Raw genomic sequence first — 15,870 nt, forward strand, 5'->3', positions numbered from 1 at the left:
TGCAGTCTTGGAGGTCGTGAGGGTCCACGTCAGCCCTAAGAGCTGACGCGGAACAAGGCTGAGGATTGGGCCTGAGCAGCTGGGCCGCTCCAGTGCTTGGGCCATCCGAAACAGGAGCCCCCCCAGCTTGACAGCAACCGTAGGATGGTGCCAAGTTAAAGGCTTTGGGTGTTACCTTTAGGGCGATCACCTTGATTGATAGGCTTTGTCGTTCGACATATAGGTGGTGTCGCCTACTGAAAGATCTTGGGGTCTATCAAATCTGGTGCGGGGGCGTTCTCTGGACTGGTGTTGGACGAGTGACAGTTTGTCTTCAGCTCTTCCAAGGGTATTTTAGGTTTTCATTCTTCTGGAATGACTGGCGTTCTAATTGGGCGTCCTCCAAGAGTGAAATTACTACAAAGCCTCTTATCGCCGTGGCGCCAGGAGCCCCTCAGCCTGGTAACAAGCATAGGTTGATGCCAAGGTAAGTAGGATTTGACAACGCCTTGTTTGGCGATGTGAAACACTTGAGCGCGAGCGATTCCTTTTGGTGACAGTTGTAACTTCTTCTTGGTGACAGTGATTGGTTGGTGATGTAAGTGAAAAGGCTGCCACTTCTGGCACTCTTAGGAGGCTTTTCATTTTTCGAGGAGTTGTCATGATGAGCTGCGTCCATCATTACCATTTGCAAGTATCTAAACGTCATTATTTATGGCGCATTAATGCGAAGTGATGGGTGACGTGTTTTCTTGAAATGACCCTTTACCCCCTCATCCCAACCGCCCATTGCACGATGAGAGTGTCATCTCACGGTTGAGTGGTGAGGGTTTACACGTGTACGAACGAAATGACCCTTTGATAAGTGACATGTCCTCTTCATTCGTCGTTATGTCCTTCATCTCACCGCCCATTGTGTGATGACTGTCATCAATGGTTGAGTGAGGGGAGCTTGCACGTGCACGTGCATGACCCCTTTTTCTTTAAAAAAGGGGGAGACCCTTCGTTTGGGTCCTTCTTTACGCGAACCATATTGTTGTGCTCTCCTTCTTCCTGCTTATTTCCTACTCGGTCTAGCGTGATTGTGCCGGTCTTCTTTCTTCTCCTTTTCTGCGATTACAGGTATAGTGTTGCTTCTTCTTTGCTTTCCTTGTTTCTTTTTGGTTCTCTTCTGTTGTCCTTCTGGTGGAGGTTGATGGTTAGGCTTACTGAACCCATCCCTGGTCTCATACTTCCTGAACCAGAAGTAGAAATTAAGGAAGAGGAGTTTGATGAAGCCTTTGAGGCAATGAGAGACGATGCTGTAGGGCCAGCCATGCGAGAATATCTTGCTAGTCGTGCCCCCAGTCGTCCTTTGGTTCCTAGGGTTGAGAAATTGCCCCACAGCAAGGTACCCGAACTTCTGGGTTTTAGTGAAGATGAGATTCAGAATCTCCTTCCCGAGAGAGCTTTAGGGCCTGTCCTCCCTTATGTTGGCAAGGCGTCTTGTTCTAACCCTCATAGTGGACGCCGTGAAGCAGTTGGGGAGGGAAATTATAGACCAGGCGGGCGTTCAGGAGAGACAATCGAGGGGGCCAGCCTTTCCTCTTCACTGAGGGATCATTTTAGGTCATCTGGTGATTCGCGAAATTCACGAATTGCTTCTCATCGTTGCATTTCGCGGCGTTCTGAGCTTGGGGCCGGGGGACTTATTCGACCGGTATCCAACATTAATCGCCTGCGTCAGAACCGTCCCTTAGAGTATTATTTCCGCCCTAGCCATTCTTCGGTCGCCCCTCGAAAGCCTTACGGTCAAATTCCTCCCATCTCCAAATCTTTCCATCGTCGTATGTATTACGAGTCTACAGAGAACCGCTTAGGTAGATACCACCCAGAGGATGGTCGCCTGATAAGGGATGGCGTGTGGGACGCCATATTTGAAGACATAGGGCTATATAAGATACCGCCTGCTTGGTGGCCTTCAAACCTGAGCTATTCAGATTTTTACTGTTCGAGTTCTTCAGACACTTCGGACTCTGATGGTGAGTTAACCGTGATGGCCTTCAATCCTGAGTTTTTTTTTTTGGCGTGGGGGAGGTATTGGTGGTGATGGGAGTGTTGGTGGGGTGAAGTGGGCCGTCCGGTTTCTCTTCGCAGTGGTCTTCTGGCGTTGGTAAACTTGTGGATTGACTGTGTTTATCACTCCCAGGTGGGATTCTTCTTGACTAATAGAGATTGTTCAACCGTCAGGCCGCCTCGAGGCGAGGGACTGGGTTGACCCGGAGATTGCGACTTCGTCATCCAGTTATGCAGATCGTGACATCTTGTTCCGTCACTACAAAACTGAGCCTAGCTTTGTGATCACTGAAGATGGTGTTCATGAGGCGATGTGGCAGCCGTTCGCGGTTACGGGTGATCGCCGGGCCTGTGACGAACCTAGCCACGTGGCGAAGCGTCGGTGGCGTTTCATGGTTTACAAGACTCACTTTACTGACCAGAAAGTGAGATTTTCGCTTACTGAGTTTGAGATGGGGGTATTATCCCACTTGCAGGTTGCACCCTCTCAGCTTCATTCAAATGCATGGGCGTTCGTTCGGGTCTTTGAAAGCATATGTCAGTATTTTGGATGGTCGATCTCTGTACGACTCTTCTTTTACTTATTCCAGGTATCACCTTCAAAGAAGAAACTTGGATGGGTGTCGTTGAAGGCGGGAACTGCGCTAGGAGTGATTTTTTCTCAATACGCCAATTCGTACAAGAACTGGAAACACACATTTTTCTGGATTGAACCCACGTTGGGCGAGAGAGAGCTTCCTTTTTCGTAGATTCGGCGAGTGGAGAGTGCCAGTTTCCCTTGTACTGGACTAAGGCCCATTACGAGATACCCGCCAGTCAGTACTCTTCTACTTTTAGGAGTTTGACTCCTGAGGAGGTGAAGATGGTTGATTGGTTTGTGGAAGTGAAAGGGTTTTTGGACCGGTGGCCTACGAAGCAGGTGTTGTGTCATGGAGGTGTGAAGGCGTTCTGAGTTTTACTTTCCTTTGCAATGATCTAGATTTTCTTCACTTGTTTGTAATTGTTTAGTGCTAACTTTTTTCTCTGTTTGCAGTTGGAAGCATGGCGCTTGATGCGTTGAAGCTTGCTCGCGACGCGGCTGCTAAGTTGAGAGCCAAGTAGGGGGTGGCACCTCAGCTTCAAACCATCCTTCCTTCTAAAAGGAAAGGCGTGGACAAGGGGAAGGACAAAGAGGTGAGACCAAAAAAGAAGAAAGTTTGTTATGCTGCTGACATCCCAGCTGGTGAACTTCAGAAACGGGCTAATCACCCCATTATTAAAGAATCCATTGGCGTGACTGGCCATTCTTCTGCCAGTGAATCAACATTTGGGTCTGGATTAGGAGGTGCGGCAGCAAGCTTGACTCCTCCCAGATCTTTCCAGACGAGACGCACTGAGCCTTCTGGGGACAGTCTGACTCGGGACGACGCTCCTGAAAGTGACCAGGAAATTAACAATGCTTCAGGCGATGGAGGGGATGACGACCCTCGTGGGCCATCTGAGGCTGTAGGTTCACCTCCTCTTTCTGAAATTCCTGTGAGCAGGGCGCTCAGCCTGTCGGAGAGGGACCTTATCCACGGATTCCCCAATATCAGGCGTCCCAAGATGGTAGTGCCTGCGCGTTTCGACCGCCAGCAGTATATGGACTGCACCAAAGTGATTATTGGCTGTATCCTAGGCCAACAGGAGATTGCGCTGGATTTTGATGAACGGTGTTCCCAACAAGAGGATCGTCTTGTTGATTTGGAACGGCAGGTTGATAGCTTGACCGCTGACGTAGGGCGCCTTGGCAAAGAAGTTGCTGATGGGAAAGCTTCTTCAAAGTCTCTGTTTGCGATGTTAAAGACGGCAGAGGATGCGGTGAAACTATTAACCGTCGATAAAAGCAATCTGAGCCAATCAGTGGAGGATTTGAAGAAGGAAAAAGACATTCTTCAAGCAGAGAGAGATCAATTATCTTCAGATTTATTTGCTGCGCACGGGAGCCTCCACGCCAGGGATGATGATTATAAGAAGGCTTCTGGGCAAGTGGAAAAGTTGGAAAAGGCTCTGGCCGATCTGATGTATGATTCTTTCAACAACGCCCTTCAACAGGTTGCCGTTAGGTATCCTGGTGCTGACTTGACTGGCCTGGATCCGTCTTACAATGTTGAGGATGGCCAGATTGTAAAGCGCCTTGAAGGCGATGTTGTGAAGGTGATTGAAACGGCGCCAGAGACTGATGACGATGAAGGAGCGCGCGGCGTGCTTCCTATGACTGACACGGATAGTGATCATACGCGAGATGATGATGGGCGTGTTACGTCAGCCAATCTTGTTGTGAATGGCGGCGGTACCGATGACGTGACTGCTGAGCAGGTTGAGAATGATCAGGCGCCAGTGGTGGTTGCCTCAGCAGTTGAAGAGGATTCGACCGTTCAGACGCAGGATGTTTGAGATGTTCTAGCGACATTCCCTTAGGACTTAAGACTTCTTCTTTTTTTTCTTGGCGCGGTTGGTATGTCAACCGCGACCTTTAATGTATAAAAACTATCAATATCAACGAATGGATTTTCTTTGCACTTGTCGTCTTTCCAGCTTTATTTAAAGGACCACTTTATCTTTTCTTGTTTTTCCTGAGAACTAAGTCTGATTTTAGGGCGTTGGCTGGGGTGAGGATCATCCCAGTCCACCCGCGGCGGGGGTTAGAACCATCTCGGTTGTTGGGCGTTGTCTGGGGGTGAGGACCATCCCAGTCCAGCTGCGACGAGGGTGAGAACCATCTCGCTTGTTGGGCGTTGGCTGGGGGTGAGGACCATCCCAGTCCAACTGCGGCGAGGGTGAGAACCATCTCGCTTGTTGGGCGGTGGCTGGGGGTGAGGACCATCACAGTCCAACTGCGGCGAGGGTGAGAACCATCTCGCTTATTGGGCGGTGGCTGGGGGTGAGGACCATCCCAGTCCAACTGCGGCGAGGGTGAGAACCATCTCGCTTGTTGGGCGTTGGCTGGGGGTGAGACCACCATCCCACCATCCCAGTTGTGGCGGGGGTGAGAACCATCCCGTTAGTTGATCAAGTTATTTTGACAAAGATATTGTAGGGAGACTGACATTTAAATTTATTGGAAATCCATGTCTCGTTAAAAACCTTCCCTAGTAAAACCCATTGGGATAAAAACATAGGGAAGGAAAAGAGTGCAGTCCATGTTACATGTCAATTCAACTATAATACTTCTTGAGTTTGTCCGCGTTCCATGCCCTTGGGATTTCCTTTCCTTCTAGTGTCTCGATGGAGTAAGCTCTTTTTCCTAGTTTGTTTGCAACCCGATAAGGACCTTCCCAGTTTGGGGCGAGCTTTCCTTCTTGGGCGTTCTTGTTTCCAATGTCTGCCCTTCTGAGAACTAGGTCTTTTTCTTCAAACCTTCGCGAAATGACCTTCTTGTTGTGTTTAGTAGCTGATCTTTCTTTCGTCTGGTGATCGGACTTGGCGGCATATCCTCTAATCTCGTCTAGCAAGTCCAAAGCTTCCCGCAAATTTTGAGTGTTGGCGACCTCGGTCACGTTCTCGCGTCGCCAAGAGGGTTCACCAATTTCTACCGGAATCATAGCTTCGGTACCGTAGGTCAGCCTGAAAGGCGTTTCGTTGGTGGCAGACTGGACGGTTGTCCTGTATCCCCATAGGACGTTGTCGAGGTTGTCTAACCAAGCTCCTTTCTGTGCTTCCACTCTCTTCTTGATTCCCTTTCCCAACATTTTGTTGGCCGACTCCACCAAGCCATTGGATTGTGGGTGTTCTACTACGGAGTAATGATGTCGGATCTGTAGGCTGCTCATCAGCTCCTGGAATTTGGCATCGGTATATTGAGTACCGTTATCTGTGATGACTTCTCCGGGGATGCCGAATCGGTAGACAAAGCTTCTCCAGAAGAATCTCCTTGCTTTTTGGGACGTAATCGTGGCTAGGGGTTCCGCTTCTACCCATTTGGTGAAGTAGTCAATGGCGACTATCAACCATTGGACTCGACCAACCGCCATGGGGAAAGGGCCCAGAATGTCAATTCCCCATTTGTAGAAGGGCCATGGCGAGGTGATTGACGTCAGCTCTTCTGGTGGTGCTCTGTATACATCTGCGAATCTCTGACACTTCTCGCACTTCCTGACATGCTCGTGGGCGTCATGCTCCATGGTGGGCCAGTAAAATCATGCTTTTAGTGCCTTTTTTACTAACGAGTGACCGCCCATGTGGTGGTCGTTAATCCCTTCATGGATTTCTTCTATCACGTATTGCACATCACTAGGATTCAAACATTTCAGGAGTGGGGAAGATAGTCCACACTTGTATAAGCATCCTTTCACTAGGCAGAAATGTGCGCATCGTCGTACTAGCTTTCGACCTTCTTTTCTATCTTGGGGTAACGCTCCTTCAGCCAAGTAGTTGATGATTGGTGTTGTCCAGGTTTCTTCGGCGACCTCCGCTGGCGAGTTTGAAATGCTCATTACGATGTATGGGCTTGGCATGTTATGCTGGATTACTGATCGGTTGTTTCCTGGGCTTTTGGTGCTGGCCAATTTGGCGAGGATATCTGCCCGGGTATTCTCAGCTCGCCTTATATGCTCCACTTCAACGGCTTCAAAGCTTTCAATCAATTCTTTGACCTTCTCTAGGTACCTGCACATCAATGGTCCTTTGGTTTGGTATTCACCTGAGATTTGAAAGGTCACTAGCTGCGAGTCAGTGAAGACTTTGAGGTGTCTGGCGCCCATTTCTTTTGCTTGGAGCAGGCCAGCTATCATGACCTCATATTATGCTTGGTTGTTTGTGGCGTTGAAGTCAAAAGACAGAGAATGTTCGAGTGCTACACCAACTGGGTTTTCAATTATCATTCCTGCACCCGATCCTTTGGCGTTGAATGAGCCATCGACATATAGTTTCCAGACTCCGGCTGAAGGCGTTTCTGTTGCATGATTCTCAAGGGGGGGCTTTGCGTCATTTCTGCGAGGAAATCTGTCAAGGCTTGAGCCTTAATGGCTGTCCTCGGTTCATAGGCGATTTGGTATTCTGACAGTTCTATCGCCCAGGAAATCATTCTTCCAGCCAAGTCTGGCTTATGTAAAACTTGACAGATTGGCTGATTTGTTCTGACAGTGATTGGATGGCACTGAAAATATGGCCTTAATCGCCTTGCAGCAAAAATGAGTGTCAATGCCACCTTTTCAACTTGTTGGTACCGAAGCTCGGCTCCTTGCAAAACTTTGCTAATAAAATAGACAGGCCTTTGTCCTTGTTTTGACTCTTTGACTAGAGCTGCGCTGATCGCTTCGGTTCTAACGGCGAGGTACAAATACAACATCTCGCCGTGGTCTGGTTTGGTGAGTACTGGTGGGCATGAGAGAGCCCTTTTGAATTCTTGAAAGGCGCTCTCACATTTTTTTGACCACTGAAAGGCGGTCCCCTTCTTAAGCAAGCTAAAAAGGGGGAGAGATTTGTGTGCCGAGTTTGCCAGAAAACGGGTGAGGGCTACTAACCTTCCAGTCAGTTGTTGAACCTCCTTGATGGTTCGCGGGCTTCACATTTCAATGATCGCCTTACACTTGTCTGGGTTGACCTCTATGCCTCGCTCCGTAAGCATGAAGCCTAGGAATTTTCCCGCAGGAACCCCAAAAGCGCACTTGCTGGGGTTGAGGCGCATGTTAAACTTTCTCAGTCTTCCGAAGACGCCCTGGAGATCTGCTAAATGCTGGTCTGGCGTTTTGGATTTGACGATCATGTCATCAATGTAAACTTCGATGCAATTGCCGATCAGATCTCTGAACACCTCATTCATCATCCTTTGATACGTGGCGCCCGCGTTTTTCAAACCAAAGGGCATCATTGTATAACAATAGTTGACGTTCTGAGTAATGAACGCCGTTTTGTCTTGATCTTCCTCCAGCAACGGAATTTGATTATATCCTGAATATGCGTCCATAAAAGACAACATTTGGAAACCTGAGGCGTTGTCAACCAACTGGTCGATGCTCGGGAAAGGATAGGCGTCCTTGGGACAGACTTTGTTGAGGTCAGTGTAGTCAACGCACATTCGCCATGCACCATTTAATTTCTTCACTAACACTGGATTGGACAACCACGTTGTGTATTTGATTTCCCTTATGAATCCGGCGTCATGGAGCCTCTTGATTTCTTCATCGATGACTTTCTGGCGGTCGAAGCTAAATTTCCTTTTCTTTTGCGAAACTGGTTTTGCTTTAGGATCCACTGACAAACGGTGGCAGCATATGTTTGGGTCAATGCCTGGCATATCCGATGGTTTCCAGGCGAACAAATCTTTATTTGCTTTTAACAGCTGGATCAGCTTGTCTTTGACCTTCGGGTCGATGGTGGCCCCGACTGTTGTCGTCTGGTGATCTGCCTCACCTAACACCACATGTTCTAGCGCTCCGTCAGGTGTGGGTCTGGCGTGCTCCACTCTAGGATCGTCCCTGGCGTCAAAATCTACCAAGAAGCACTGGTTGTGTTCTTTCCCCCTTCTGCCGGGATTTTCTTCCGCTGGGGATATCTCCTTCTGCTGGGGTGTCACTTCTTCTTTGAAGGTAACCTTTGTCATTGGCCGCAAAGAAATGTTGTAACAACTTTGGGCAACAATTTGATCTCCTCGCACAGTGGCTATGTTATTATCTCTGGCTATGAACTTCATTGCCAGGTGGGGGTGTGATACGCTCGCCTCAAAGGCTGCAAACATCCTCCTGCCTAGGATGACGTTGTAAGCGGATGGTGTATCCAACACTAGGAATTGGATGTCTGCAGATCGTGACGTTGGCGGCGTTCCAAGCGAGAGACGCAAGTTTATCACCCCCAAAGGCTTGGTGGTGGTAGCATTGAAACCTGAAAGTTCACCTGCGACAGGAGTTAAATCGTTAATTGTGAAACCTAATGCTTCGAAACATGGCAAGAATAAAATATCGGCTGAGCTGTCGTGGTCAACAAATACACGGTTGACGCCATAATTGGCGATTATCGCTTGGATGACAAGTGGGTCGTCATGCCCGGGGAGAACGTCCCCCAACTCGCTACTATCCCAAACTATGTTTGGCCTGGGTGGTCCAGGGTGCCCTTTATCCTTGCTGATCACCTTTCCTGCAACCGCCAGGCATTGTTTTAGATGCTTCTTCCTGGTGTTAGGTGTTTCGCCCCTGCCGCTTAATCCTCCAGAGATCATATTAATTACTCCGTGCTTGATGGCTGCAGAGTCTTCTTCTTCTTCAACGCGCCTTCCTCCTCGGCTCGGGCTTGCCTGTGTTCTGGTTCTTTGAGGTGAGTCTTCTCTGTGGCCTCGTTCTTGGCAGGACCGAGTGTTGGACTGATTGGTTTTCCTCCTTTCTGGCGACTTGCTTCGGTCACGGTATCGCCCGCCTGATCTGGAGGAGCGAGTATTATCTCCTCCGCATTTTTGCGTACCGCCTTTGATGAGTTCGTCAATCTCATCCTTGAGGCGCCTGCATTCTTCTGTGCTGTGGCCACTACTGCGATGAAACTTGCAGTATGGCGCGACCTCTTTGCTTGGCTGCTGGGACCGTTGGCTGCTTTTGGGATCCTCTTTGTAGTCTGTTTGTAAGACACTGTGTGACCGTCGTTCGGATGTGTCTCGCCTCGAATGGCGAGTGGAACGTAAGGATGCTTGGTATCCTTTCCTACTTTCATCAACGTGGTTCCTTCCCTTGTTGGTCGCCTTTTCTTTACTGTAGGAGTCACTAGCTCAACTCCCTTTGTATTCTTCAATTCTCATAAATTCTTGCGCCTTTTTCTTGACTTCCTCTAAGTCAGTAATTTCATGTCGTGCGAGCTCGTAAGCGAACTCTCCTTGTCGCAAGCCTGACAAGAGTATATGTACCTGTACTTTGGGGTCTAGGCCTTGCACTTGTAAGGCCTCTTTATCAAAACGATCTAGGAAGGACCGGTGGGTCTCGCTAGAATGCTGCCGGACCTTTTCAAGGGCGTGCACAGATTTGGGCACGGGGCGACTAGTTGCAAAATGGGACTGAAACTTGCTTGTTAAATCGTCCCATGATGCAATGCTTCCTGTTGGCAGGGTGGTGTACCAAGTAAGGGCTCTCCCTCCCAACAATGTTGGGAAAGTTCTGCACATGAGTATATCCGTTTCGCCGTGGAGTGTCATTGCTGCTTCAAATTTCTGGATCCACTCAAACGGATTGGTATCGCCAACATATATGGTGATGTTAGAGGGACCCTTGAAATCGAGGGGTATGGGAGTTAGCCTCAGGCTATCGGTCAAAGGCTTGTTACGCCCTGACGTGTGAGCAGGCGTTATTCTGATATGTTGTTCTTGTTGTGGACGAGGTATTTGTGGGGCTTCAACGAAGTATGAGAGGGCTGGAGCTTGGTGGAAAGCTTGTTGAGCGCCATATGGTTGTTGGTTAGGATTCGGACAAGATGCCTGAGGTTGTGGAATGGCTGCGTTATGGGGTTGCATGACGTAACCATGGAAAGGGAAACCAGCTTGGTGAGGTAGCTGAAAAGGAATAGCCATGTTATGCGTGTATGGCCTAGGAAGGTATGGGGCGACCATGGGTACCTGGCGGTCATTGTATACTGGCAGTGGTTGACTTTGGGCTGGTAACGGAGGACGGGCGAGATATGCATGTCGTGGGACAACTGCTGGAAATAGCATTTATAACAGCCCGTTGTACACCGGTATTGTTAACATTAATTATGATATTAAGCGCAGTTACAATCACAGCAATTCATTTATAAAAATGCGAATAAACTTTTTTCGATTATTACGCGAGCATTTAAAACATAAAAAGCGTAATAATTAAAAGATGTGACCGTAACCGTAAAATCTTGCGGAAGACTTATTTAAACTATTTGTATAACTTACTTTACTTATTATAAGTTACTAAGGAGTTCCCATAAACTCACTTAGCCAAATTCCAAACTTTACGTTTTTACCTATTCGGACATGTTTCACTCTTAATTTTTCTGCGACCACACCGCTCGCAACCAAACCTTCTTCTCGGATTAGATCTTTGTCTTACTTAGTTCCCTTTTCAACAAGCTATCATATGCTCAATTCGGAGCTCATTATCTCCCGTTATCGCCGTTTGAAGTTGGATCAGCAAATAGCCAAACAACCCCAAAAACAGCTCCAAACCACTCACCTTACTCGATTTACTTCACTCAATCCATTCAACCATTTGCTCTCAAATTTTTATCCTACAAACTAGACATCTCAAACTTCATTTTGATATATCACACGCTTAATTTGACTGAGAAACGAAGCGGGAATTAATTTCCCAAATCCGGTCCAGAATCTGCCTCAGGTGCAGGGGCACATGAGCAGTCCGTGTTTCTCTATTTTTTTCAGGCCGAAGATCAATCCAGAATTTCCTCAAATTTTGACACAAGGTAGAGGACATCTCAACCTTCAAAATGGCGTATGGCACGTCCCTATTGGACCTCTATGGAGGGAGATATGCTCTCCCGAAGTTCGCCTAAAATCTTCCAATTCTACAGAAATTTCGCCAGAGTTTCCTTTGTTTTTCCAATAATCCCAAAATTGTAAACGATCATTTAAACCTTAAATGTACCTAATAAACACATGATAATACGGTAATAATCCAATGGGTGGCACACACAAGGACCAACAACGCCTTGGGGCACTTACAACCCAATCCAGTTTATAGTCATTACACAGTTTATACAATAGAGCTCACATTATATTTCTTACTTGTTTCAATCACATAGGTCCCATTCACATGTAGTTTCACAATATAATCATGTAATCATAACTCTAACATAGGCCTAAAATCCTTCCATTTTTTACATCATGCCTCTCTTACATTTACAACATACACTTAAATATTACAACTTACGACTTTAACTTCAAATTGCCTCTTACAATATTACAACACCAATTACAAATTTAAACATAAATTTAAATGATACAAACTGCTAGACCTAGGCATGCCAACATGAACAATATGCCAAATACTGAAAATGTTCCTCTATCACTCTGCGGGCCTCTTGCCCGCTGCTCCAACGCTACAGGTACATCCTGAAATAAATGCCCCGAGACGGGGTGAGATATACGAATATATCTCAGTAACCAAGAGGTTCTGGAGAAAACTCCACCCAATGGTTCACTTCGATGCATATCAATAGAATAAAACAACCACTTTGAAAACGGGATATAGCAAGGGATTTAGAGAAATGTGGAATATAAAGAAACAAACTACAACGATACGGGATGGTAACTCCAATTCCACGTACGCCCTGGGCATATATAAGCCTATGGGTATCATCCAAGGTGTGTTCACAGAAACCACAACCATGATGCCCAAACCAACCAAAACGCCAAAGACATTCCTAGTGTGCTCCTACCCGGATCACACACCATGACACGCAGTCAACTGGAACTCCCTCCTGGAGACCTATCCAGCGGAAGTCCGAAAATGCCCGAAGGCTAATAAAACTGTCTACTGGCCAGAGACTCGGTACCGCAGTACCCATAGCAATAATGCATGCATGCTCATGTGTTCTATACTATTCATACACACTTCCTACCGTTGCCATCAACTGGCAAGGTGGAACAAAAAAGGGGAACAAGCCCCAGTACCAAGAGGTTACCTTAAGTAATTTCCTCACTAGCTTTGCAACAGCTTATCCCACAACTTGGTACACAGTGAAATGCCTACATAGAGGACATTCCCAATCTCTTATAATTCAAACAATACATGCTAATTTATAATTATACATGCCTTGAACTAAATACATACCTCAATCCACTTGGTCCAAGACCAAGGGTAACTCCCAGATTCACGTTTCGGGATTCAAGTCAATGTACGGCAACCTATACAATTACGTACATCCATCAATACGCGTCAAATATCAACAAAACGCAAAATCACAAAAATCCTCCCCATCCTCCCTTGATGGTTCGGCCAATGAAGTGTTATTTTGAGATTTATTTTTCTAAATTTTCTTTCTCATTTTGTTACGTCTAATAAGGTTGTCAATAGGCCAGTTCAAGTGCTGGTTCGTCATTTTCGCGTCGGATTACATCAGAACGCGAAAACCGCAAAATCCCCCCTTTTCCCTTGGAGGTTCGGCCAAGCATGTGTTAATTGGGGATTTATTTTTTCTAAATTTTCTTTCTCATTTTATTACACTCCTTTAGGTTGTTTAGAGGCTAGTTCAACCGTCGTTTTTCCATTTTACGACATTTACGCATCGTTTTGCGAAATATTTCACTTTGGGCTCATTTAGGTCTCTAAACACAATTTAATTTTCCCATTGATTCAAACACTTGCCAATCACAACACAACCCATCTAAGCATCATATAACTACACAAATCATCATCCAAATCATTTTTCAACATCATTTCACTCATTTTTCCTCAAAGGTTCGAATCTTGCCCTATGACATTCCAAGGAATTTCCATTCAATTTTAATCACTCCAACCTTCATACAACCTATTATATCATCATACCATCATGCCACAATTCATCAAACAAGTCTCAACACCAAAATTCACAAGTCCAAAATCATGATCATCAAATTTTTCTAAGTTAAATTCATCAATTTTTACCAATAAATTTCATCGCATTTCTAGCTCTAATACATCATTCTAACACATTATCATCTAATACACATTTTCAAATTGAGCTCTCTAACAACACAAATCATCAAATTCCCCCTTAGGGTTCATGAATTCAATCCAAGAATTAAACTGTTAAAATGGTGAAGAAACTTACTCAAAAGCTTGGCACAAGACTCCTCCAAGCTATCCTAAACCATTGGAGCTCCAAACAACTCCATGAACATCAAAACTCCCACCAAATTCGTGACTGAAAACTGCCCATAACTCACCAATGAGAGGGTTTCAAGGTTAATGGATACCACCAATGTGTTTGGAAAGTTGTTTCCAACAAATTTCAACACAAAAATCGCTTGATTTGGTTAAGAAATGATGGATTTAGAAGGAATTGAAATTTGAATGAAAAATGGGGTTATTTGGGGGGAGGAGCACGGTTTTGGCATGAGAAGGGGAGGGAAGGGTGATGATGAATAGTGGTAGGGTGATGTGGCTTAAGTGGTTTAAGTGAGGTGGATCCCATCGCCACCTCACGCGATTTCAAACTCATTTGAATTTTCCTCTGATTTCACTAAACGTCCATAAATTCAAAACTTATTTAGAAACTCTAATTTTTAACATTAACCATTGTCCTTTTATTATACTTGATCAGATGAATCCGGAGTTTTCCGGTCGTTCGGAGAAAACACTGTTTTAAGCTGTTGCGTGCGCGATTGACACGCTTCCCCAAACAGACTTAATTATACCAAATATTATCAGAAATCATATTTCCTAGTTTTATAGACCATTTATAACTCATATTTGAAACCTAGAGCTCAAATTCAACTGGCACATTTTACGGTGCAATCGTAACGCGATATTTTTACCCGCGAAAAACACTATTCACTGATTTTTCTGAAACTTGCCTGTCAACTCAATTTTTCGTTCTGAATCCATTTCCAGGGTTATTTTTATCATCTGAGACCTTCTACTCAATTTTTTTATCCTCTTAGGGTTGCGTGTTGGCTAATTACTGTTTTGCCCTTTCTTTGTATTTTGGCATAATCTTTAGGATTTTCACTAATCCATCACTTGATTGCTCACTTAATATTTTAATTACTTGATTTAAAATTGTGAGGTGTTATAGCATTCCAAAATGAACTCCGGGGGGTGATGGCTGGTTTAGGACTACATTTTCGCCCTGCATCTCACATGGGTACTTGATGATGTTGCAGGGCGATCCTAGCATCAGTCGTTGGCAACTGTGGGCCTATGGTTTGTAGTATAGGAGGTTGGACCTCTCCAGCGGCCTGCTCGGCTGGGGCTGACTGCATGGATGGAGGGGAGCTTGGTTGTACTGTCTGTACGTGTCCTTCTGACGTCATGGCTCTGGCGTGCTCCGCTCTCCTGGTGATGACAACCATGTAGAGTTGCAAGAAGCGTCCGGCGATTGTTTGGTAGTAAAAATGGAAATAATCCGTCAGATGGATCTTTGGTAAGAGAATGGGAATAGAAGTTTATAGCTTCCCACAGACGGCGCCAATGTACCGTTGGAATCTATAAGCCTACTATGTACCCTTTGAGGATAATGTTACTGTATGGATGGTACCCCTAGCTGAGGTAATGACCAGGCTAGAGGGTATTGCTCCAAGTATAAGCAAGCAAATATTAATGGTGGATAACAAGTATATGACTTAAGATAAACGGGTATAATAACAGTACATAAAAGAAAAGATTTTGCCGTGCCCATGAGGGCTATTTATAAGAAAAATGGTGTGGGTTGGTGAGGTGGGGGTCAACCCTCCTTGGGATGTGCTCCCTTGATGGCAGTGTTAGGCGCGGTTGGCGCTGCCACAATGGCAGCGTTGCACCCACTGCATCAGGCGATGTCAGCACTGAGCAAAGGGGCAGATTCCTTTTGCGGTGCTTATGGCGACTGCCTTTTGTGGTTAATGTCCCAAAGTGGGATATTTTGGTGCATCTCTTGGACGTGCTACAGTCTTGGAGGTCGTGAGGGTCCACGTCAGCCCTAAGGGCTGACGCGGAACAAGGTTGAGGATTGGGCTCCAGTACTTGAGGCATCTGGAACAGTAGGTAAAGTTTTTCCGCGATTAGGTTGCGAATGTCTTCTCAATTCTAATTTCTCAGGATCAGTTTTTTCACTTTGTGAATAACTTGAGTTCTCGAATTTTAAGAATTAAGAGGGAGTTTTAGGAATTAATTTTGAAATTTCTAGAGTCACAATGCATATTTTTATTCCATAAATCCAAGCACTAATTCTAACAAA

Source organism: Gastrolobium bilobum, unplaced genomic scaffold, assembly GCF_033153095.1.
Source record: "Gastrolobium bilobum isolate Gb01-03AN ecotype WA unplaced genomic scaffold, APGP_CSIRO_Gbil_v1 utg15136, whole genome shotgun sequence".
In the NCBI taxonomy this organism is placed as follows: Eukaryota; Viridiplantae; Streptophyta; class Magnoliopsida; order Fabales; family Fabaceae; genus Gastrolobium; species Gastrolobium bilobum.